Source organism: Giraffa tippelskirchi, chromosome 10, assembly GCF_054371585.1.
Source record: "Giraffa tippelskirchi isolate mGirTip1 chromosome 10, T2T-mGirTip1v1.2.pri, whole genome shotgun sequence".
Classification (NCBI taxonomy): Eukaryota; Metazoa; Chordata; class Mammalia; order Artiodactyla; family Giraffidae; genus Giraffa; species Giraffa tippelskirchi.
In genome coordinates, this window is record NC_137284.1 from 2,172,321 (window position 1) to 2,194,963 (window position 22,643).

Below are 22,643 nucleotides of genomic sequence, written 5' to 3' on the forward strand. Positions count from 1 at the left end.
GGTGTGAGTGGAATTAGCAGATCGTATCAAGAAATATTTCTAGGGATTTACATTCCGGAGGTCAAGAGTCTTCTCAAGACTTTTCTCCTGTGTGTCAGGGTGGGAACTGCCCTACAGAATGGGCCAGGTGGGCAGGGGGGTTCGCAGGGTGTGGGGGGTCACCCTCTTCATCCCCATAGGGCCTTACTAGGACCCCTGTCACCCTGCTACTTGAGACACGGCCAGTGGTGCCGGGCAGCAGTTCTCTAGGGCTGTCTGTCATCCCCATAGCTGCCAAGCCAGCCCCCCCAGACTGGCCAGATGCCAGCCGAGCCTCCAAGGAGGCACCAAGCTCAGCCAGAGCCCTCGGTCTCCCCTCTGTCCCCCAGTCCCTCCCAAGGCCTTTGTCCAGCTGAGGGAGGCCCCGGAGTGGCCTTGTCTGGGGAGGCCCATCGAGGCTCGGCTCCTCTGCCCTGCACGGGTCCAGCACTCTGCAGACACCCTTGTGGTCAGTCCCGGAGTTCCAGCTCCGTCCGAGGGCTTCCTGTACCTCTTTCCATGGCCCCCTCAGCCACCATGTGGTCTTGCAGCCTGGCCTCTGGCATGAGTGGCCCCTGCATGCAAGGAGCACACAGCCAGCCTCCGGGGGTCCTGCCAGCAGCAGGCAGGGGAAGCCTGTGCCCCTCTGAGAGCAGGGCTGGGTCCTGAGATCCCAGCCAGGCGAGTCTGGGCACGGGGCAGGGGAGAGACACGCCTGTACCTCAGAGCTCACAGGTGACTGACACCCCATCAGCTTGATGGGTGGAGAAAGGCAGGTGGGGTGAGGGCAGGAAAGGACAGCAGACGGCTGGGGTGGGGCTGGGCGTGACTCCTTGAGAGCCACGGGGGCCTCAGAGGGCTGTGAGTGAGGGGTGACCGCAGAGCCACTCGGGGCACCCCATCCTCCCGTCCTGCAGGGCCAGCGTGGCCACTGATGGTGCCTGCACCCCTCTGCGGAGCTCCACGTGCCCAGCCTCCGCTGCCCCAGGGTGGCGGTGTGCACCGTGCTGTCCCCACTGACCACAGGGGCAAGTGAGGGGTCACGGAGTCTTGGGAGCCTCCCAGGGGGCACGTGGGTCTCTTGGGGGAACACAAGAGGTGTGTGGATCCCCCCAGACCAGGAGTAGCCCTGGTTCCTGCCCTCAAGCTCCCTCTCTGAGCCTCACCTGTCCTGGGCATATGATGCCACCCTACTTGCTGCATCGGAAGGGCAGCATAGGTGAGACCAGGTGGCACTTTTTATGTGCCTGCCACATTCAGAAGCCCCATGAAGACAGCCCAAGGCCTGGTCCAGTTCACGGACCTATCCCTGGCATGCTGGTGTGCCTGGAAGCAGTGACAGGTAGCCGAAAGACGATGCTGAGGCTCAGAGAGGCGGTGTATCTGTTAGCTTTGCTGCCGAACAAACTGTCCCCAGGTCACATGGCCATGCCCAATCCCAGAGTGAAAAGACGCTTCTTGCCCAGGACGAGAACAGCGAAGTCACAGGGCAGAGAGGCACTGCCGAACACCGTGGGCGGGGAGGAGGGCAGCCTTTATGACCTGCCACAGGCACGAAGACATTGGCTCTTTTCGGTGGGTGGAGGAGAAACCTAAACCCCAGTCTCTCTGTCTGACACCGAGCTCTTCCATCCACCCTACCCCACCCCCAGCCCCATCACCACCTCCCAGGGACCCCCATCGTAATGATAGAAAGCCACATCTGGACCTGCACGCTCCAGTAAAGTCATTGGGGAGCCACGGACAAGGAGTCCAGGAAGTGCAGAGAGAAGGAAAGACGTGCACATATGCAGGCTTAGATAATGCGCGGTCCTCCCCGCAGGCCTGGTATCGCTTTACGGTGTCACCTTTCAGCATGTAGCCACTTACTCTGTCGGGGCGGACAGCCCTCCCTCCCCACCAGGTGATGGTCCTAAATCCTTGGGAGCGACAGCCGTCCTCCCAACCGGATTGGGTTTCTGCAAAGGGGAGCAGGGCTGACAGCCAGGGTCCCCATCACGTCCACCCGCGCTTGGGCTGCCCCTGAGCTGCCGGGTCTGTGTTGAAGGCCGGGGACCAGGGCTAGACGCCTCCCTGGGAAGCTGGTGTGCCTGCAGAATGGGGGACGTGGAGCTTCGTCCCCAGACAGACCCCCAGCAGCCCTCAGCGCTGCACCCCGTTTGCAGCCCCTGAAGGAGAAGGGCAGGAGAACCCCGGGATCCCCTGCTCACATTCCTCCCCTCTGCTCCCGGCCCCCCAGGAGGCGAAGCTGGATTCTCTGGGCTCACCGATGGGGATGTGGGGGCTTGCCCAAGGAGAGAGGGGCTAGGGCAGAGTCGGCGGTCAGAATGGGGGTCAGGTTCACCAGCCCCCCGCACGTAGGAACGTCTCTAGGATCAAGCTTTTGGTCTCAGAGCTGGCTTCATCCTGCCCTACCACTGGCTAGCTGTGCGACCTTGAACAAGGTCCTCAGAGGCCTGGGCCTCAGCGTTCCCAGCTCTGAAGTGGGGACACAGTCTCTGTCACGGGGAGTCAGCGACTGACCAGGGACCTGAAGGTTCTAAGGGTGGTCCCCGGGCATGGCCAGGGTTCACAAGTGGATGGTCTGTCAGAGCCGTCATGCTGGAGTTCGTGATGTTCCCAGGGCACCGGGTCCGTTTAGAGACAGTCAGTGAGCCCAACAGTCAGGTGTGTGATTGGCTGAAAGTCGTGCACTCTTCTGCTAAACACAGGTGTTGAACCCAGGGTTCGACCTGTCCCTGCCCCATTTCAGCCCCCAGGAGTGTTGGCCCCACAGCGATGTGTGTGAGAAGGAGACCGGATCCCCATGCCAGCGGCCGGGACCATCCACGGCGGGGATGGTGGCGAGAGCTGGGAGCTCTGGGTCCATCTGTCCCCCTCCCAGACCCATGGCCATGGCCACTCATGAGACGTCAGCGGTGGAGGCTCAGCTGCAGGGCCGGCGCTGGGGGATGTGCTCCCAGCAAGTTGCAAGTCGCTTCAGCTCTTTGGTGGCTTGACTTCCAGCACACGGGCCGCCCAGCTCTCAGCATGGGAGAGGCCTCAAAAGAACAGCTTTCATGGTGGAGGCGCCCTGCCGGTCATCTCTCTGGGGCTCTGAATGTGTCTCTGAATTTCTGAAGTAGAGACCCGTGTTTAGCTGCAACTGAGGAAGCACATTAGTGAGAGGGTCCCCGCGTCCATCCCAGGACCTGGAGGCCAGTTTGCCTTCTCTCTTTCCCAGGCACCCCACCCCGCCACCAGGCTGGGTGTCCCCCCATTCTGGCTCCAGACTCCACGGCTGGATTCCTGCATCCAGCGAAGGCGAGTCTGGGGGAGGTGTGGGCTGCTGACCTCTCCGAAACCGGGCAGCTTCTGCCAATGCTGCCTCCCCTGCCCTGAGTGCCAGTCACCTGCCCGGTTAATCATCCCGGGGCCCTGTGGGTCAAGGAGAGGCGGGAGACCAACTCCCTGCTTCTCAGATTCTGCTGAACTCACTGAAACCCTAACCTTCGGGCTTCCCCACTAATTTGTGATAAGGCCTCGCCAAGAAAAACAGCAGGCAAGAGACCCCTGATTTCTCCACGAATTCCAGAGCGCTTGGTTCATTCCAGCAGGGAAGGGGCCCCGAGGCGGCCATGCGTGCAGAGCCATCGCTGTGTGGGTGCAGGGCTGGGGACGGCCTCGCGGGAGTAGCTAAGGAGGACCACCTGCCCGCTGGAGGAGATTGCTTCCAGCTGGCCAGGGCAGGAGGCTGAGGGTGGGTCCCACGGTGGCTCAGTCTGAGCTGCGCTTGCCCACGTGGTGTGTGTGTGTGTGTGTGTGTACGTGGCCCACGCAGGTGGGGGCACATGTGGAGACTCGTCCCCCCCGCCCAGCTCCTGACCTGAGGACCCCTGGGCCTGCAGATGGATGGGGAAACTGTCCGTGCACGGAGAATAGGAGACAGCTGTGTATCTGAGTGAGGCAGAGGGGCCTCCCGCAGGCAGCAGTGGGCTCTCAAGTGGCCCAGACACCCCGAAGGAGGTGGTACTGCCCCCTCGGAGCTGGGGAAACCCAGCCCGGGGGTGGGGAGGTGACCAGCTCCAGGTTGAGCAGTCCTCACCCCACCCCCACCATGGCCCACGTGGCAGGGCGGCGGCCAGGAGCCCAGAGGGGCTCTGGGCGGGACTACGGTGACGAGCCGGTGGACCGAGGCCAGAGAGATGGCCAAGGCCCAGTCCCAGCAGGGAGGAACATTATTTGATATTTCTTTCCCAAATCACGTTGTTTCTGTGCTGGCCCGAGTAGGAGCTGACTTCAGCAGGGGGTGTGGGGGTGTTAGGGGACTGGCCTGTCCACCTTCCCCTGGAGTTGCCCCCTCTCCACACTGTGGGCAGTTTCCCTATGAGGGGCAGAGCACCCCCCGCAGCACCAGGGCCAGACCTGGCCTTCCAGGGGCTCTGGAAGAGCACCCAGCCCCCCGCCAGCCACTCAGCAGACTTCCATGCTCCTTAAGGAGAGACAGATCACGTTCACCTAGGCCTGGGACTCCCCTGGATCTGCACCCCCCCCACCCAGGTGGGGGGCTGGCCCTGAGCACAGAGGTCAGCAGGGGCAGAGGACATTAGAGCCACTTGGTTGGAGGCTCAGGCTCTGCGGTCCCAGCCCTGCTCCCCAAGTGGGTCCTAACAAGCCCTGCGTTGTCTGTAAAGAAAGCCTCCCGCCGGGGGAGCCGGGGCCTGCCTTCTGAGCTGTTGGGTTTGTTTCGCATTCTGAAGTCCTGGAACCCTTCCGCCCAAGTCAGAGCCAGGCAGTATCACACGCCAGACACCAGAAGGACACCCCCCCCCAGAACAGGGGGGCGCCGGAGCAGCCAAGGCCCCCAAATCTCAGCGTTTGCAGATTTTAGGGGGCGAGAAGGTGGCCTGGGGGCTGTGAGGGGCTCTGGGCAGGCACCCTGGACTCAAACCCCAACTGGTCAAGACCCTGGGGCGGCTCACGGCCTTATCTGTAACGTGGAGATAGTAGAGGGTAGCTATGTGTGTGGGGCAGGATCCATAGAAAGCAGACACACTTCGGGATTATGCTGGTGTGGGCGGGGTGTTGGGGAGCGTGGGGCCTCCGGCAGGAATCTGGGGCTAATGTCCTGTAGCAGAGCCGACCCTGACTCGGAGGCTGAGGGAAGGGGGAGGAGACAGAGCCCTGGAGAACAAAGGTCAAGTGAACAGTTTACCTTAACAAGAGCAGGGAGCCCAAGACTAGGGGGTGGGGGAATGCAGAGTGGGTTGCAGCCAGTAGGGAGACCCAGGCCCAAATTGGAAGGCCCCAGGGGAAAGCCTGGGACGTCCATGCAGAGATCAGGCTCCAGGACACAGTGAGCCAGTGGAGAGGGCTGTGGTCTGGAAGCACAAACGAACAGCATCCTGGATTCAAGGACACGTGGGTGGGAGACACGTGTGGCTGGGCCGGGACCATGCCTTGCTTGCTCCGTGACGGGGTACAGACACGGGCAGGCGTTCCTTCCCTCCTCTGTGGAGCTGCAGGGGGTTAAAGGGGAGGCAACGGGCACCCCATGTCTCCTGAGACCCTGCCTTCGTCACGTGACCCTTTCTGTGACTTACAAGGGCCACCCGCCACCCCCAAACAAGGTCTCTCCTCTCCTGGCCCCTCTGTTCCTCACTTTTGCTTCTGCTTTGACTCTGATTCTCTCAGCCCTTCCCACGCCCCCCAGGGTCCAGTCTCCTGTGCCCCAGACCTGGCACCCTGAGGTCAGGGGGGGTTTCCTGTTCCTGTCCATCAGGTCCAGGCCGCTTTCTCCTGGAGATGCTCGAACTACCCGGATGGAGCCCAGGTCAGAGCTGGGCCTCAGGGAGGATGAGGCAGGGCGTCCCAGGTCCAGGTGAAGCCCACTGCATTCTCACAGAGCCTGGCCCCAGGGTAGAGCAAGATGGCCAGTCAGGTCCCCGAGGGCTCAGACAGAGGACAGGTGTCCCATGAGGGTCCCACAGGGCAGGTGGCCGGCCAGCTCAGAGCCTTGGCAGCCCCCCATGCCCTGCACCTCCCCACCCCCTCACACCTGCCCCAGAGGGCTGGGATGCTGTTGAACCGCCAGAAACCTAATCTATTATTACACAGAGACTTCTGTGAAGTCAGGGGTTTGAACTCCCCAGAAGTGTTTGCCTGATTTGGGGCCGATAGCGGGTGATAAATGCTGGCGATAAGGTGTTGATTGGTTCTGCAAGACTCTGCAGACACAGGGGCCGTTGTGCGCGCCGGGCAGTCACCTGCCCTGGCCGGGACAATAGCCCGTTTATCCTCCACTCGGTCTGCAGCCTGCCCACCCCGGACAGACACAGAGTACGCTCGGGCCAGGGACCCCTAAGCCCGGCCTTCTCGGGGGGCAGAGCCCAAGGGCAAGTGGTGTCCCAGCCTGGAGTCAGCCTCTTGCGCTCCTCCTCCCTGGAGCATCCAGCAGAGGGACAAAATCCCCCAGCCTCAGTAGCCACACCTGTAAAGTGGGATCATGAAGCCTCCACTGTAGGGCTGCCTGCAATTAAGCTAGATCGATACACAATTCTTTGAGGCGAGACATGCACCTGTTTGTTTGACAAATGTGAGCGCATGCTCCAGGTGTGGGGCTGAAGGTTGAAAATCTACCCCGATCGATACAGTGTGGACACAAACTGACACAAGTGAGCGTGAATGGATACAAATTTGGTACAAATTGACCAATACTGGAGAAGTCGATAGTCCAAAGGGGCAGTCACAAAATACAGGTGGAAATGGATTTAGCTCTTCATTACTTCTCGATAAGTGCCTGGGAGGGAAACGGCAGGGAGGCAGCGCCGGCGCGTGGCAAGGGCGTGTCCCAAATTGAGTTGGGGCGCGTCTCATGGAGAGGGTGACTACACCATAGCCCGGGGAAGGTGGGTTACAGGGCAGCAGCATCAGGGTAGAGTCGTCGAAGGAGGCAGAGGGGACTGGGACCCTGGCTGTCACGTGAGGACCCTGGTGTTTGCTGTGCGTGGGGACTGACCCGGCATGGGTGGGAGCAAGCGGGATCCCCAGATGCAGAGCTGAGGGTGGACTGTGGAAAGGCAGGGGTGAAGCTGGGGGACCAGGGCGGGGCTACTGCACCTGCCCAGGGGAGCCAGAGGGCACAGCAGATGGACCAGGCAGGCGGGAGGGAAGGGGTGGATCCCAGGCCTATTTGGAAAGGGGCTGTTCTAGTCTCCCATGGCAGCTCTAACAAATTCCCGCAAACTCGGTGACTTTCAGCAGTGCACATTTCTTATCTCACAGCTCTAGAGGTCAGAAGCCCAAGATTGGGCTGAAATCAAGGTGCTGGCAGGGCTCTTTCTGGCGGGAGGCTCCAGGGAGAATCTGTCCCTCCTTTCTTCCAGCTCCCAGAAGCCGCCCGAATTCTTTGGCTCGCAGCCCCTTCCTGAGAGCACTCAGACCTCTGCTTCCACTGTTTACTCCTCTCTGACCTCCTTCCGTGCCCCCTTCTCTCCCTTCAGTGGAGCACGGGGTGCACTGTAGGAACTGGCAGGGGGCAGCGTGGCTGGGGGCATGGGGGCAGATCATGCAGGACTCAGGAGGCTCCAGGAGGGAGGTCAGCTTTGTCCCAGGGCAACAGGAGCCGGCATCAGTCTTGTGCGGCCCCAGGGGCTTCCATCCTGCCCGTCCCAGGGGAGGCAGATGGGAGGTGGCTGCAGCCACGGAGGCTTCAGAGGGGAGAGGGAAGGGGAGAGTGGGCTGGGGCCAGGCCTTGGAGGCCGCAGTGCGGACAGGAGCTGGACCAGGCGGGCCACAGGGGCCAGAGCCCTGACCCGGGTGCTTTGTGGCTCTGGGAGCTCCGCTCCGTTAAAGGCAAAGGAAAGAGGCCCTATCACCATGCATTGTGAGCAAACACCTACTTCTGGACACCAGCTGAGCATAGACCCTGCAGGTCCCTGGCCCCGCGGGGGGAAGGGGGCTGGCTGAGTGTCTCTGACCTTCCCAGCAGGGGAGCCACCTCACTGCCCGCCCCCCTCCAGGGGCAGCTCAGACTCCCCAACTTGAGGGCAGCTGCAGTCCTCGAGGCCTGAGTGGGCTCCATGGGACGCCCTCAGCCACACTCCCAATTGTCACGTGGAATGCCCTCGTCCCACGGTCGGAATGCCGGGCCCCTGGGGAATGCGGGCCCCAGTGAGCCTGGCACATTCCAACTGTGTGTCAGTGGGAGAGACCCAGGAAAGGGAGCCAAGGCCACAGGCAGGCCACCCATCCAGCGCTGAGCACAGGGCGAAGGCACCAGAGAGGCTCATCCGGTGGGCCCAGTGCGGCTCCAGGGGCTCAACCAGCGGGCGGACCGCCTTCTGTGCCCTGTGTCTCCTTCTGAGCTCCAGGCCAGCCCCTCCGGTGTTCTCAAATCAGACCCGTCGGGGCCACATACAGCCTGTCTTCCCCGGGGTCCCTGCAGCCCTGGGGGTCAGGACCCTGGAATCCCCACGGAGGAGGGACTGACGGCCACCCAAGGCAGCCTGGGCACCTGAGCCTCTCCCATCCAGCCGCCCTGATGCCCCACTGCCCAGGAGGCTCCAGCGGCACCAAGGCTTTGGGAGCTGCTCGAAGCTCTTCCCTCAAGCCACTTTCGTCCATCTCAGCCTCAGGTCTTCTGGTTGAAAGGTGGTTTGTGGGCGGGTGTGGGGGGGATGCATCCAACCAAAGTAGGTCCCTGGGCCACAGCCTCTCATGGATATTGTTCTTAGGACAGCAAGCCCGCCGACCCCTGGGCCCCGGATCCGGGAGGTCAGCCGCCTGCTCCGTGCTCAGCTGCCCTGGTAGCCCCAGCTGTGTGCCTGGGTACGTAGACGTGGGGCTGCCTCGCGTGTAGCGGCGAGCAGGCCCCCTCCTCTTCCCCCTACCAGTGCCCGAGACACTGTCCCCAGCACAATCTCGTCTCTAGAGCTTCCTCAGCAGGGAGGAGAAGGAAGGGCAGAAGCAGTGACCCAAGCGGGGGCCGGGCTGGGGTGACAGGGCACCACCCCGAGGCTGGCGCACGCAAGAGTTCGGCCTCTGAGCGTTCTGAGCTCAGGAGGGCCAAGGGTGCCCAGGCCAGGCCCTGCCCAAGGCGTCCTCTGCACAGAGGTCTGGCTGGTGCCTGCAGCATGCCAGGCGCTGCTCCAGAGGCCGGGCTGCAGCCATGAGTGAACTCCTGGGGGGCAGGGGGGCCGGCTGGGTCACGGTCCACACGGCCCGGTCTCTGCCCTACTCTCATCCCAGTCGTCCAAACTCTGTGGTCAGCCTCTGTGAAACCCCTGGTGCCCAGAGGCGCTGCCCCCAGCCCTGGTTCCCTCCCTCCTGGGCACCGGAGCCAAGCACCCGCTCTTCTGACGTCCGCCCTGCTGGCCAGCCGGGAGGCTCCGAGCTTCTCCTCCCCTTGCCTTTGCCAGGACCGCCATTCAGACCTAGCCCAGCACCTTTCCGCCGCGTGCCAAGGCCCGGAGGGCCTGTGGGCTGCGCACGCTACAGCTGGGAGCCAGCAGAAGGGGCCCGAGGCACCGGTTGCTTCCGACGGGGCCCAAGGGGCGTCTGACCTTTCCGGCCACGGGGCAGCAGTTGCGTGAGCATGAACAATCACCCCAGTGTGCAAGGCACAAGCGGCCTTTTCTCCGTCCCCAGGCCAGCGCGCACACTCCCAGCCTGGCTCCCCTTGAACAAACATGTTTATTGTGGCCGTCACCGAGGGCCTCGCCTCACAGTCGGAGCCTGGGGGCCTCTCTCCCACCCACCAGGGCCCCAGGAGGGGACCCCTGCCCCTGACAGTCCCCCCCAACCCCCCTGCCCTGCAGGCTCAGCTCTGCCGGGCCTGAGGCAGGGCGGATCCAGTGCAGCGCGCGCGCGCGCGCGCGCACACACACACACACACACACACACACCCCAGCAGGCTGCTGGCGCTCCCGCTGGGGGCCCATGGCCACCCACAGGCAGCGGGCCAGCCCCCAGCCCCCAGCCCCAGGCAGGTGGGGGAGGGGCCGCACCAGAGCCCACCTTCCCCTCCAAGCCTCAGTCTCCTCTTCAGTGAGATGAGTAGCATCACCCAGCCTTGGGTGTCTACCCGACCACCCGGCATAGCGGTGAGCACCTCCCCACCCCCAGCCTCCTCCCTTAGCTGAGGTCCTCCAGGCCAAATTTTGTTTAGTCCTCAAGCTTCAAGGGCCGCTGCCCCTGGACCCCTCCATGGACCAGCCCACACTCTGAACCAGGACCCCCTCATGTTCCCCCAGCTGTGGCCCTGCTTTATAGAGCTTCTGGTCTTTGCTCACACGTGTCAGGATGCCTTCTCTTCCTGAGAGCGGGGAGAATGGGCCTCTGGCAGGTGAGGCCATCCCTCTGGCCCGGGGGGGCCACGAATGTGTGCACGAGGGGCTGCTTGGTCAACATTAGGAGAACCAACGAACGAATGAACCAGTAACGGGAGAACTGTGCGGGCAGGCAGCAAGGGAGAGCGGGCGCGTCTCCCCGGTCAGGCCAGGGGCCGGGCCACGCTGTGGGACAGGGCCTCCTAGGAGGGCCGCCCCACTGGCCGTGTGGACTCTGCTCCAGGCAGGGGGCGGCGCAAAGGTGGGGGTGAGCGGTCAGATGAGTGAGCTTTCTGAGCCCTGCCAGCCACTGCAGATGCGGAGGAGAGTGGGCCTGGCATCCAAGGCTGCTTGGCTAAGGCGGGAGAAGGGGCTGGGGGCAGACAGGGAGGGGAGGGAGGGTCTGGAGGCCGACGTGGCGATGGGGGCAACGAGCGAGGGGGTATGGAGGCCCACCTTGGGTGGCTTGCTCAGGACCGCTAGCAGTAACACACCAGTGCAAGAAGCCCAGGGAAAGAGCCGGCCTCAGGGTGGGGGGCTTCCTGGGGGCCCAGCCAGGTCCTTAGTGTGCTCGGTCACGTGTGGGGAGCTGGCAGTTCCGGGCGTTCCTGCATGGACAGGGCGACAGTGAGCACAGGGTCCCGAGCTCCCCTTCTCAGCCGCCGGCGGTGGCCCCACAGAGCTGCTGGCCTCTTCTGGCCTCGGTTTCCCTTCCAGAGAAATCTGCCCACCTGGCCCCATGTGCAGGGAGTTGTGATCCCAGCTCCGAGAGGGGCCGTGGATAGAGCTCTGGCTTCCCCACCCCTCGGCTGGGGCCCCTAGCAAGTGGAGTGCCGTGGAGGCCTCTAGGGTGGCCGTGGGGGGGGGACCCTGGCTCACACCGGGCTCCCCAGTAAAGGCATGAAATCTGACAGCTCTGCTGCGGAGCACACCAAGGTCCTGCTGCAGAAAACAGGAGGAGAGGTGCGGAACTGACCTCCGTAGGATGGCCACCTCCGAAGAGCCGCTGAGAAAGGGCCTGGCCCTTGGGGAGCAGGACCCTGGAGCCAAGTGTGGGGACAGGCGTACACGGAGGGAGGAGTAGAGGGGCCGCCCCGCCTCCTCCAGTCCCCACCCACCCTGGGTCTCGGCCCTCGGGGCCAGGGACACTCGATACCGTGCCTTTGTGGCTCTGACAGGCACTCAGTGCTGTGCCTCCTCCTTCCAAAGGCCACCCCTTCATGCCCATCCCTCCAAACCCTGCCAAGACCTGGCTCATCCCCGCCCCCTCCTTCCATCAAGCACACGTGTGCACGTCTGACACCCCTGAGGGCTGACCCACAATTTGACTAGAGCGGCCGTAACAAAGTCCCACGGCCAGGGCGGCTCAGACCACAGGGCTCACTGTCTCCAGTCTGGAGGTTGGAATCCCAGACCCAGGTGCAGGCAGGGCTGGCCCTCCTGAGGCCTCTCTCCTGGGTGTGCAGACGGCCGCCTCCTCCCCGTGTCCTCACAGGGTCGCGCCTCTGAGTGTGTCTCTGTCCTGACCTCCTCTTCTTATAAGGACACCAGTCCTGTGGGGTTAGGGCCCCATCCTCATGACCTCATTTTACCTTAACCTCATCTTTAAAGGTCCCATCTCCAAACGCAGTCACATCTGAGGCAGGATGGGGTTCATGGGATGAGCCTGCCGTTTCTTCCTTGTCTGGAAGGGGGGCAGAGGCAAGGAGGGGGACCCTTGAATTTCAGCATCCCTGGGCATCTGGGGCCTGGAGAGCCCAGATCCAGGGCCTGTGAGTTTGAGGAGCCTGGAAAGCCTAGGAGGGTGTGGGGGTCAGAGGGCAGTTGCCATAGTCAGAGAGCTGGGGCAGACTGGGCACCGGGCACCAGTCATCCAGAGAGGAAGCCACAGTCTTCACCGTGGTGAGCTTGCTCAGACCAACCCCAGCCCCTGCCAGGTGGCCTTCCGCAAACTCCTCATGGGACAAGCCCGGTGAGACAGGGGCCACAAGGACACAGGTGTGGCCGGAGCAAAGGGCAGCCCCCTGCCGATCATGCAGCTGACATGCGCGTGGCTGCCTGGTGGGCTCCTGGGGCTAGCCCTGGGTGCTGTGTGCCAGCCCTGGGCCAGGTGGGGCTGGGGGGCAGGATCTGGGTGACCGCAACCCCAGACACACAGACCCGTGGTGCAGGTGGGGAGCCAGACCTGAGCAGGTCACGCTCAGGTCACCTCGGAGGTGCTGGCCGAGGGTGGGGAGGAAGCGCTGTCCTGCCTGCCCTTCCCAGTTGGGTCTTGAGGGCCCCAGGCCAGATCTCCACATCCTGGGGCCCCCAACACCCGGGGCGGGGGGAGGAGCCGGGGGTCCCCCATCCCATTACTGAGTTCAGAAAGGTTCCGGCAGGAAGCATCTAGGCTGGGGCTTTGGAATTAAGCAGGACTCCCCAGGGGCTGGGGGGGCCCAGGAAGGGGGATGTGGGGTTGCACAGGATGGATGAGGCCTCTTGGGTCACCCGGGAGGGCCGGAGGGAGGGCTGGGAGGGCGGCGAGGCATGAAGGGAGGAGAGGGTCAGCTCTGCCGGTCTCCGTGTGCCCGGAGCCGGGAAGGGGGCCCGGCAGTCAGAGCTCTCCTAGGCGTGTCGACCTCTCCATGGGGGCAGCAGGGGCCCCTGGATGCCTGAGGCCTGCAAGGAGTTAATTGCTGGCCTGGTGGGCTGGCAAACCCTGACTCACAGGGCTGTAAAAGTCTCGTGTTTTAAAAAATCAGTATATTAGCTTAATTTTATAGATTTCAGAAGTGCTACTTGAAAATAAAACTCTCCTAATTATATTTATGATCCCATCGTGAATCCATTTGACTCCGTTCGTGGTGAAGAACCTTTTTGTGAAATGCTGGGAAGCGGGCCCCCGGCCTGACTCGGCCCCACTGGCCGTAAAGCGCAGCTGGTGGGTCCGCAGTGGGTGGGAAGCTCTGTGGCTCTGCGTCCACTAGAGAGGGGCGAGCGGGCCTCAGGGAGTCCGGGGGTGTTGGGGTGAGGCCCCTCTAAGCCCCGTCTCAGAGCTCACCGGAGGGCCTCGCTGTCCCCATCGTGACCCTCGGGAGCCGTTGGGGGGCTACACGGGTGGCGGGCAAAGGCTTGGCATCCCTGCCACCCATGGGAGGGAGCTTCTGGGCACGGAATGGATGCTGTGCCCTTCTCAGGGGTCAGGGAAAGACTGCGTCCCCTCCAACGGCAGGGTAGGGCTGTCCTCACTGATTTGGACTTATAGTCTGGGAAATGGGAGTGGAAATGGAGGTGAGCAAAGAGATTGTCCAACAGCAGGGAGGGAAAAGAGATGCAGTGGGGGGGTGGGGGGTGGCAGGAGGGAGCACCCAGCTGGCAGAGGCTGGGGTCTGGGGTGGGGCCCTGCCAGCAGGCTCCCTGGCCCAGAGGGTGAGCAGCAGCATTGTCATGAGGCCAGGTTGATCAGGGAGGGCTCCCTGAGGAAGGTGATGTTTGTCCTAAGTGTGGCCGAGAGGCAGAAAGATCCCCCTTCCAGGCTGAGGACCAGAGAGAGAAAACAAAGGCAGCAGGGCGTGTGTACCCAGGTGTCCCCTGGGCCTCTGCTCACCGCGCCCACCCCTGGGGGCAGAGACCCCCAGCCTGAGCTGTGAGATGCACCTGAAGCCCAGTGGCCTCTGCCCGCCCCATCCCAGCAGGGACCCTGGGTCCCAGGGAGGGCCTGGGGCTTGGCCTGCAAAGGTCTTGTGTGGCCTCCAGGTGTGGGGGCCACCTGATTTTCCCTGGGGCCCCCGACCAGGCCAGGCGGGCCTCTCAGCAGACCACATGCTGGGCACCAACCGCAGGGCTGCTGCGGGGGGAAGTGGTCCTCCCCCGGCCCGGCCTCTGCACGCGGCCTTCCTGCTGCAGGAATTCAGAGCGGGCTGCCGAGTGGGCTGGACATGGACGCGCGGTCCCTGTTGTTGCAGACGCGCTGCGGGGGCCTGCGGCCGGGGACGCGGGTAGGCGAGGGGGGCAGTGGCTATCACTCAACAGCCGAGACGGGTGGGGTCCCCTGGTAGGAGCAGAGGCGGGTGACGGAGGACTGTCTGAGCCCCGCTGCCCAGACACGGCCTTCAGCAGGGACTTCCCTGCGCCCCCGTCTCCCGGGGCCAACCCTGGCCAGGCCTCCTGGAGTGACCTGAGGAGGCACGATGGCCAGATGCCCCTCACAGGCCCAGTGTGTACAGACAGGCCCACCCCCTCCGGTGCGGACAGGCTGACCCAGTGCTCATGCGTGAGGCGCTGCAAGCCCATCCCACGGATGAACCAGCCAAGGCTCCGGAAGGTGGGTGGCAAGGCCAAGGTCATCCAAGGTTGCATGGTGAGAGAAGGATTTAAACCTAGGAGGCGTTCTGGCTCCCAAAGGAGGCAGTTTCTACCCTTAGCTATTTGGATTTCAAGGCCCCATCAAATATCCATTATCCTCCATACACCCCCGAAAGAGATTGTTGTTGTTCAGTTGCTCAGTCGCATCTGACTCTTTGTAACCCCATGGACCTCCAGGCTTCCCTGTCTTTCACTCTCTCCTGGAGTTTGCTCAGACTCATGTCCATTGAGTCAGTGATGCCATCCCACCATCTCATATTCTGTCGCCCACTTCTCCTCCAAAGAGATGGGGTGACATAAAATGGTGAACTTTTTAATTATGTGGGAAAAGGACATTTTAAAAGACAACTGTTCTGTAATTAAATACCACCCCTTGATTCTAGAAAGTCTGAGGAGGTCATCTCAGACCAGAGGAAGGAGTGAGTCCTGCATTTTCTGGCAGTATCTTGGTCCCCCAGGTCACCCACCAGCCCAGCCCCTGGAGCCCCTGGAAAGCAGCAAGTCCCAGAAATGTTCGGGGAGCGTGCGCTCTGAGAACCACAGGCTCCATCAGCGCTGTCCCCTCAGTTGGTTAATATTGGCCCAGTTGACCTGGTCCAAGGGCACAGGGGTTGGGGGACAGGGCTGTCCGGAGCCGTCCTGGGAATGTGACTTGGAGGAGGGTCCTGACAGAGGTCAGCTCTGTGCACCAGAACCAGAGGCCTCCCAGACGTGGAATCTGGCCACGGAGCCTGAGGGTACCATGCAAAGCCCCCCGGGCACCCAGGGCCCACCTCTGCTGAGCTCCCAAGGAGCGGGGAGGGAGTCGGAGAGCCGCACCCGGCGGGGCTGGTGGGGCTCTGGTTGGCCTTCAGACCATAAGAAGCTCCAGGACTCACTCCTCTCTTCGGTGAGATGGGCCCCTCTCTGGGGGAAGGCATCTGGGAGTGCCCCCGAGGGTGGCTGGAGCAAGCTGGGGCACAGGAGCGAGTGCCCTGCGGCTGACCCATCTGGACGGGGCAGGGAAGCTTCCGCGGACTCAGTGAAGTTGCCTCCTTATTGTGGGTGTTTTGACAACTCCCCATCTACCTGGAGTCACTTATTCTGGTTTCAAATACACTTAGAGAAGGAGTTGGAGTCTATTTAAAGGAGAAACATTAGGTAAACGGTGGTCCAGGTGTTCAAAGGTACAGCATCAGGGACAGATGCGGTGAGGGCCTGGTGTGGCCCTGCCCAGGGAACGGCACACGCCGACTTTGAAGGACCCCCCGCCCCCCGCCGCTGGCCCTGAACCTGGCTGGACGGCCCCAGGGGCAGGACACCGCACATGGGGTGCTGTGTTAGTCTCTTCTGTCTGCTGTGACAAGTGACCAAACTGTGGTGGCTTGAAGCAACACGAATTTGTCACCTTACTGTCCTGGAGGTGTGAACAGCCTCGCCGGACAAGGCGTGGGCAGGCTGGGCCCCTCTCTGGGCGCTCTGGGAGGACCCACTCCTGGCCTCTTGCAGTTTCTGGAGGCGCCCGCTCTCCCTGTCCCTGGCCCCCTGCTCCGTCTGCACAGGCGGCCAGGCCAGCAGCGTCCTCCTGGTGTGTCCCTTCCCTCGGAGCCTCTGCTCAGGGTCGCATCTCGTTCGCTGCCGCTGCCTCTCCAGTCCCCTCCCCTTGGATCTCACCGGGTCCACGGGGGTAACCCCAGGGTGTCCCACCTCAAGGCCACCTGCTTAGCAACCCTCATTCGACCTGCAAACTCCGTTCCCCACCTGCTGGGTCGCCAGACGCAGGCCTGGATTCCAGGGGTGGGACGTGCTCATCTTTGGGAGCCTTGATTCTCCCCAGGTGCCCTAGGTGGGGTGTGGTCCCTGAGTCTCCCTGCCCTCGTCACTGGCCAGCTCCAGCTGCACGGTCTTAGACAGGAGTGAAGGTCCCTCAGGGGGCTACAGACCAGGGCATGGGAAGGTGGGTCTCAGAGGCAGGATGGGTCCCTGTGAACTCAGAGGGATGGGGGTGGACCTTCCCCCAGCCTTCCCAGCTTGCCTGCCTCCAGCCCCAGGCTTGACCTCCCTTGGGGGCCTCTGTGTTCCTCCCTGTAGCCCCCCTCTTACTGATGAAACCTTCCAGAACATTCCACCACCACTTGCCTATTACTGTGAGTGCAGCCACCAGGCTATAGCACATGCTGGTCTTCTCAACTGGTCGCCAGCTATGGGCACATGGAGAACTGGAACCAGGGGCCTCTTCCAGGACCCTCGACCTTCTCAAGAGGACCCATCCCTTCCCTTCTCCCAGCTGAGCCCCTCTCTGGCTCCTGGGTGGGGCAGGGAAGTTGCTGCCTGCAGGAGCCCCCAGAATCCCCCAGGAGCACGCATCCTACCCCAGCCCAGAGCCGCCGCTCCTGGCCATATCGTAACCCCTAGAACCCCTGGCTCTGGAGTCTGTCTAAGCCAACTGCTGCAGGACACTGCCGGGCACTGCAACATCATCAGATTCTTCTACATTAAAAGATGAAAAAAAAAGAGAGAAATAAGTCCTGAAAAGCAAAGCAGGTTTTTTTGCCCTGGCCTGCTCTTGAGGCCAGCAGGGACTCTGTACAGAATGGCTGAGCTCTCTCCCACACCCGGCAGTGGGTGGCTTGGACCCCAGGCCATGCTGGCAGGAAGCAGCCCCCACAAGCAGGACGGAAGAGTTCAGGGCGGAGCTGTCTGCTGCCCATGGGAGGGGGCTGCTGGCCCTGGGCTCTGATGGTTCCCCCGCGGAACTGAGTCCAGCATGTCCATTTACAGCCCATCCTGGGGCCCACGGCCACCTGGCTGCACCCCACGCTGCAGCAGGGCCCTCTCTCTGGACAGTCGTCTGTCTGCCCAGCTGCACCGCCTCACTGGAAGGATCTGTTTGAATGCTGGTCCAGGGGGCCCCAGCCCCCTGCTGCTCTTTCTTGGGGGCAGTTTGCACTTTGCAGCTGAATCAATCAGAGGCCGAGATGCCATGTGGGGGAGTGTTTACTGATTTGGCTCTTCTGGGGCTGCGGACGCTCTGTGTTTGTCCAGGCTCTGTCCTGCCTGGTCCCCAGGAGCTTTGCAAACAAGGGCCTCAGGATGGAGGGCGGCCTCCCCTCCCCCAAGTGCTCCGCGACCTGAGGGGCCCGCTGCAGTGCCAAGGGGCCAGTGGGGGCCTCCTGCCCAGCTGTGGCTGCGGAGGAAACACGGGCCCAGCCAAGCCAAGCGGGCGCAGGAAGCCCAGCGCCTCCAGGCCTCCAGGTTCGGGCATGGAGGCAACTGGGGAGACAGGGCGGCAGCCACAGGAGGTCCACCATCATGGGCGGTGGTAGGGGCTCAGGGGTGGCTGCTTCTCAGCTCCGGGAGCGTGTCCTCTGCCCACACCCGAGCTGGCTTCTCGGGTTTTCAGCGAGTTCTTTATTGAGGCCACGGACCAGGCAAGCCTTCGATACGTGCTGGCAGGAGACAGGCCCCTATCCGTGGTGGGAAGACCCAGGCTCTGATGCTCTTAACAGTCACTCAGGGACAACTGGTGTGACTTGGACACCCCCACCAAGGGGATGAGAGACACCCGAGCCACGGCCCCTGTTCCCACGAGAGCTGCGTCCGCCCTGGCCTCCCTGCCCCTGTGGAGACTGGTTTTGTTTTGGGGGGTCTCCTAGCCCCAGGACCCGGTGCTACTCAAGTGAGGGGATACCTGGGGTTCAATGGGGCGTCTTTCCTCCCTCCCTCCGGGGCGTTATTCTGGCCTCTTCCACTCCAGGGCCTGGCCCAGATGACAGAGAAGGGGCCTCCCACCCTCTGACCGGTTGAACTCAGGGTTGGGAATAACCCAGGTCTTTGCCCAACACTTGGGGCCCAGGCCTGTTGTCGCTTGGCTCTGACTCCCCCTAGCCCCCCGATATTGGTTCCTAGAGGCAGAGCATAAGCAGGGAGAGTGCCCCCCTGGAGGAGAGCAGCCCCGCCCGCCCCTCTGCCCACCTCTCTGAGTGTGCACAGCTGGGCCCCAGGGCTCTGCCCATGGCGCCTAAGGGGGTGGCAGAGTGGGAGCACTGCCATGCCCACCCAAAGGCCCTTCCCTGATGCCCAGTGGGGCCTGCCAGGCATACTCAGGCCACAGGCCAGATGCAAGGCTCATCTTCCCAGTGGCCTGGATGCATGCACACACCCACATATGCGTGTACATAGCTCACACACTGTTCTGTGAAGGACTCCATCTATTCTAATGAATTCTACTCTGTTTTGAGTAATTTTATCATTGTTTTGTTGATCAGTTCAGTTCAGTCGCTCAGTCGTGTCCGACTCTTTGCCACCTCATGAACTGCAGCACGTCAGGCCTCTCTGTCTATCACCAACTTCCAGAGCCTACTCAAACTCATGTCCATCACGTTGGTGATGCCATCCAACCATCTCATCCTCCGGCGTCCCCTTCTCCTCCCACCTTCAATCTTTCCTGGAATCAGGGTCTTTTCTGATTTTGTTGATAATTACTCACAAACAACTGGGTCATTTTTATAATTGCTTATAGCAAATATATAAATTAGCATGAGTAAAATATATGATACAATTATCATCATTATTTTAGCTACTTTTAAAAATTGTTATGACCTGTGGCTCAGATACAAGATGGTTAGATAGCATCACCAACTACATGGACATGAATCTGAGCAAACTCTGGGAGATAGTGAAGGACAGGGAAGCCTGGTGTGCTGCAGCCCATGGGGTTGCAGAGTCGGACACAACTTGAGCAATTAAACCACAACCAATAGTTCAGATACTCTGCTCTGGCCCATCTGTTCCCCATCAGTGTACCTGCTCCCTGGGACCCTGCTGGTTAGCCTGGTGGGAACATGGTTGAGAATGTCTCGTTGAAGTTCACGGACCAGGTGGGTGGGTGTGCACAGACATGGATTTCAGGTTTCCGTGACAACTTAGCTGGCAACTTGTGGAAGGCTCGGCTGAGGTGTGTCGGGGTCAAGCAGCTGATGAGACCAGGAAGAGTGTGGTATGGGACTCGCACGACCTCTGGTCTCAGAAGTGCCTTGAGCTCTCTCGCTGCCTGGAAGGAAAAGCCTAGAAGTTCTGCGTGTGCTCAGAGTGTGGAGGGAGGTGTAGGTGGCCCACTGGGTGCACAGCAGTGCTTTTGAGGTGAAGACTGTGTCTGGGTTATTGCTGTTCAGTCGCTAAGTCATGTCTGGCTGTTTGTGACCCCATAGATTGCAACACACCAGGCTTCCCTGTCCTTCACTATCTCCCTGAGTTTGCTCAAACTCCTGTCCATTGAGACGGTGATGCCATCCAACCATCTCATCCCGTGTCGTCACCCACTTCTCCTCCCGCCCTCAATCTTTCCCAGCATCAGGGTCTTTTCCAATGAGTCGGTTCTTCGCATCAGGTGGCCAAAGTATTGGAGCTTCAGCTTCAGCATCAGTCCTTCCAGTGAAAATTCAGGGTTGATTTCTTTTAGGATTGACTGGTTTGATCTCCTTGCAGTCCAAGGGACTCTCGAGAGTCTTTTCCAGACCGCAGTTAGAAAGCATCAGTTCTTGGGCGCTGAGCCTACTTTATGGTCCAGTAAAGACCTGCGTGTCTAGGTGCCCAGGATGAAATTCACCACTTCTGCTTCATGGCCAAGCCTCTTGGTGACCAGCCCGCTGCTGCCGAAGTGCACAGACCCACAGGCGGTTGCCCCAGCGATGGGTTGCTGCCTGTTCACACACCGCCTCGGGTAAGGAATGTCACATGCAGCCGGTCCTTCCAGTGGGGCAGGATGTCTCAGAGGAAATTACACAGGTGTCTTCACAGGACATCAGCTGCAGGCCTGCTCTGGTGAGCCTGGGGGCCAGGGGTGCAGCCTCAGGGAGGGCCGGCTCCTGCCTGTCCTCACCCAGCCAGGCCTCCCCCGTCCCCAGGCCTGACCTCTGAGCCCCAGCTGCCCCCCACCCTGTGTGGCTCCAGACACCAGCCACGCCCCTGCTGGCACCCACATGCCTTTGCCTCCTCCTGGTCACAGCCACCGCAGTGATGGTCAACAGTTTCTCCCTCCTCAGGCACACTCCCCCTCCCCTAGACCATGAGCCCTGGGGCCCAGGCCCAATAGGGGCTTGAGAAGTGTGGTCCGTGTTTGGTTGGCATTTCTAGGACCCTGTGGGGTTGCCTTCCCGGGACCCACTGTGGATCCTGCAGCTGTTGACTGTGACCACCTACCCTCCACTCACCCCACTCACTGAAAGGCTTCTCTTTGGAGCCTGGGGTTGGGAAAACTAGGGATGGGAAACTGAGGGACTGAAGGTCCAGGTTTTTTGCTCAAAGAATCAGAGGGAAAGACCCGTCCCTCCTCCATTTCCATGATGCTTCAGGCAGCCTTTCTAGGCGGCTTCTGGGGGCTCAGCCCAAAGATGTGGCCTGCATCCTGCGTGCTTCAGATGCCCTGCATCCAGGCTGGTGTTTGCTCCAGAACAGCAGGCAGAACCCCATTGTGAACATGAATGTGAGACGCAGAGGAGAGGACATTCCTGGTGGGACTGGCACCAGATGGGCTGGTCAGCTGGCGCTTCGGAGCTCCCTGAGATGCTCTGGACCCAGGTTAGCAGAGAGAAATGTGTCCCGCCCATGCCAGTGCCAGGCAGCATCTGACGCCTGTGGGGTGCACGCGCCCCTGTTTTGGAGCCCTCACCTAAGGCCAGGCAGAGCTGAGGTTTGTCTGAGCTCGCTCCCAATTGTAGATGCGCACATGCATTTAATTCCTTCCTCCATTGCTTCATTCATGTGTCGTAGATGCCTGAGACCCCTATGTGCCAGGCGCTATCCTGGGATCTAAAGATACAAAAGTCAGCAGAGATGACTTCCACGGGGTTTAGGAAGGAAAGAAGGAATTTCTGTAAAGAGAAAATTCTGATGGACATTCTGAGGGAGGGTGAGAGCAAGGCCTCAGGGAGGAGAGGAGCAGCCCAGCCAGTCATGATGTCCCACCTTGAATGGAATTCCTAAACGGCCACATACCAAGCGCGTCTGCTTGGGGCTCTATGGTGTGTGCTGTTAGGAGGTGACGTTCATGCGTCTTCTCCCGTCAGTGTGACAATTCGCCTCTTGTCACGTAGGTCTGTAATCGCTTCCCTGTCTACCTTTCTGGGCTAGGTGAGAATCCAGCTTCATCTTCCTCCATTTGTTCAGTTGCTAAGTCATGTCTGACTCTTTGTGACCCCGTGGACTGCAGCACGCCAGGCCTCCCTGTCCATCACCATCTCCCGGAGCTGGCTCAAACTCATGTCCATTGAGCCATCCAACCATCTTATCCTCTGTTGCCCCCTTCTACTCCTGCCCTCAATCTTTCCCAGCATCAGGGTCTTTTCCAATGAGTTGGCTCTTTTCATCAGGTGGCCAAAGCACTGGAGCTTCAGCTTCAGCATCAGTCCTCCCAATGAATATTCAGGATTGATTTCCTTTAGGATGGACTGGTTGGATCTCCTTGTGGTTGAAGGGACTCCCAAGAGTCTTCTCCAGCACCACAATTTGAGAGCATCAGCTCTTTGGCACTCAGCCTTCTTTATGGTCCAACTCTCACATCCATACATGGCTACTGGAAAAACCATAGCTTTACTATATGCACCTTTGTTGGCAAAGTGATGTCTCTGCTTTTTAATACATTTTCCCACTCCCCTCCCAACCTCTCCTGCCTGCCTCAATGGTTGGTGGAGCCATTTTAGTGGTTGGCTACTGGTTGGCCACATTCCCAAGTGTTTGAGGGTATGCTCCTGCACCAGTGGTCTTCTGTCTGGAGGACATGCCAGCATCGGGCTGAATGGTTGCAATGCCCGCAGAGGACTTACCGTCCTGCCCACATCATCCCTTTTTAAAGTTTGAGTTATGTATTCAGAACCTTTATTCCTCCATGTCAACTTTAGAGTACGTTTATGACACTTCTGAATTTCAATAGAAAGTTTGTTTAGGATTGCATTGATTTTATAAATTAAGTTTGGGAAATACTGAAATCTGTGT

The 22,643-nt window shown here is 60.9% G+C and overlaps 1 protein-coding gene and 1 long non-coding RNA gene across 8 annotated transcripts in view; both read left to right on the forward strand.

Moving 5' to 3' along the window:
• Positions 1-22,643, forward strand: part of KCNQ1 (potassium voltage-gated channel subfamily Q member 1) — a 364,825-nt gene that overhangs the window by 239,547 nt on the left and 102,635 nt on the right. The gene's annotated exons all lie outside the window — the stretch shown is intronic.
• LOC145522788 (uncharacterized) lies at positions 7,943-10,287 on the forward strand. Its single transcript, XR_014066168.1, has 3 exons — positions 7,943-8,633; positions 8,738-8,826; positions 9,417-10,287. It is a non-coding gene; the product is annotated as an uncharacterized LOC145522788 (long non-coding RNA).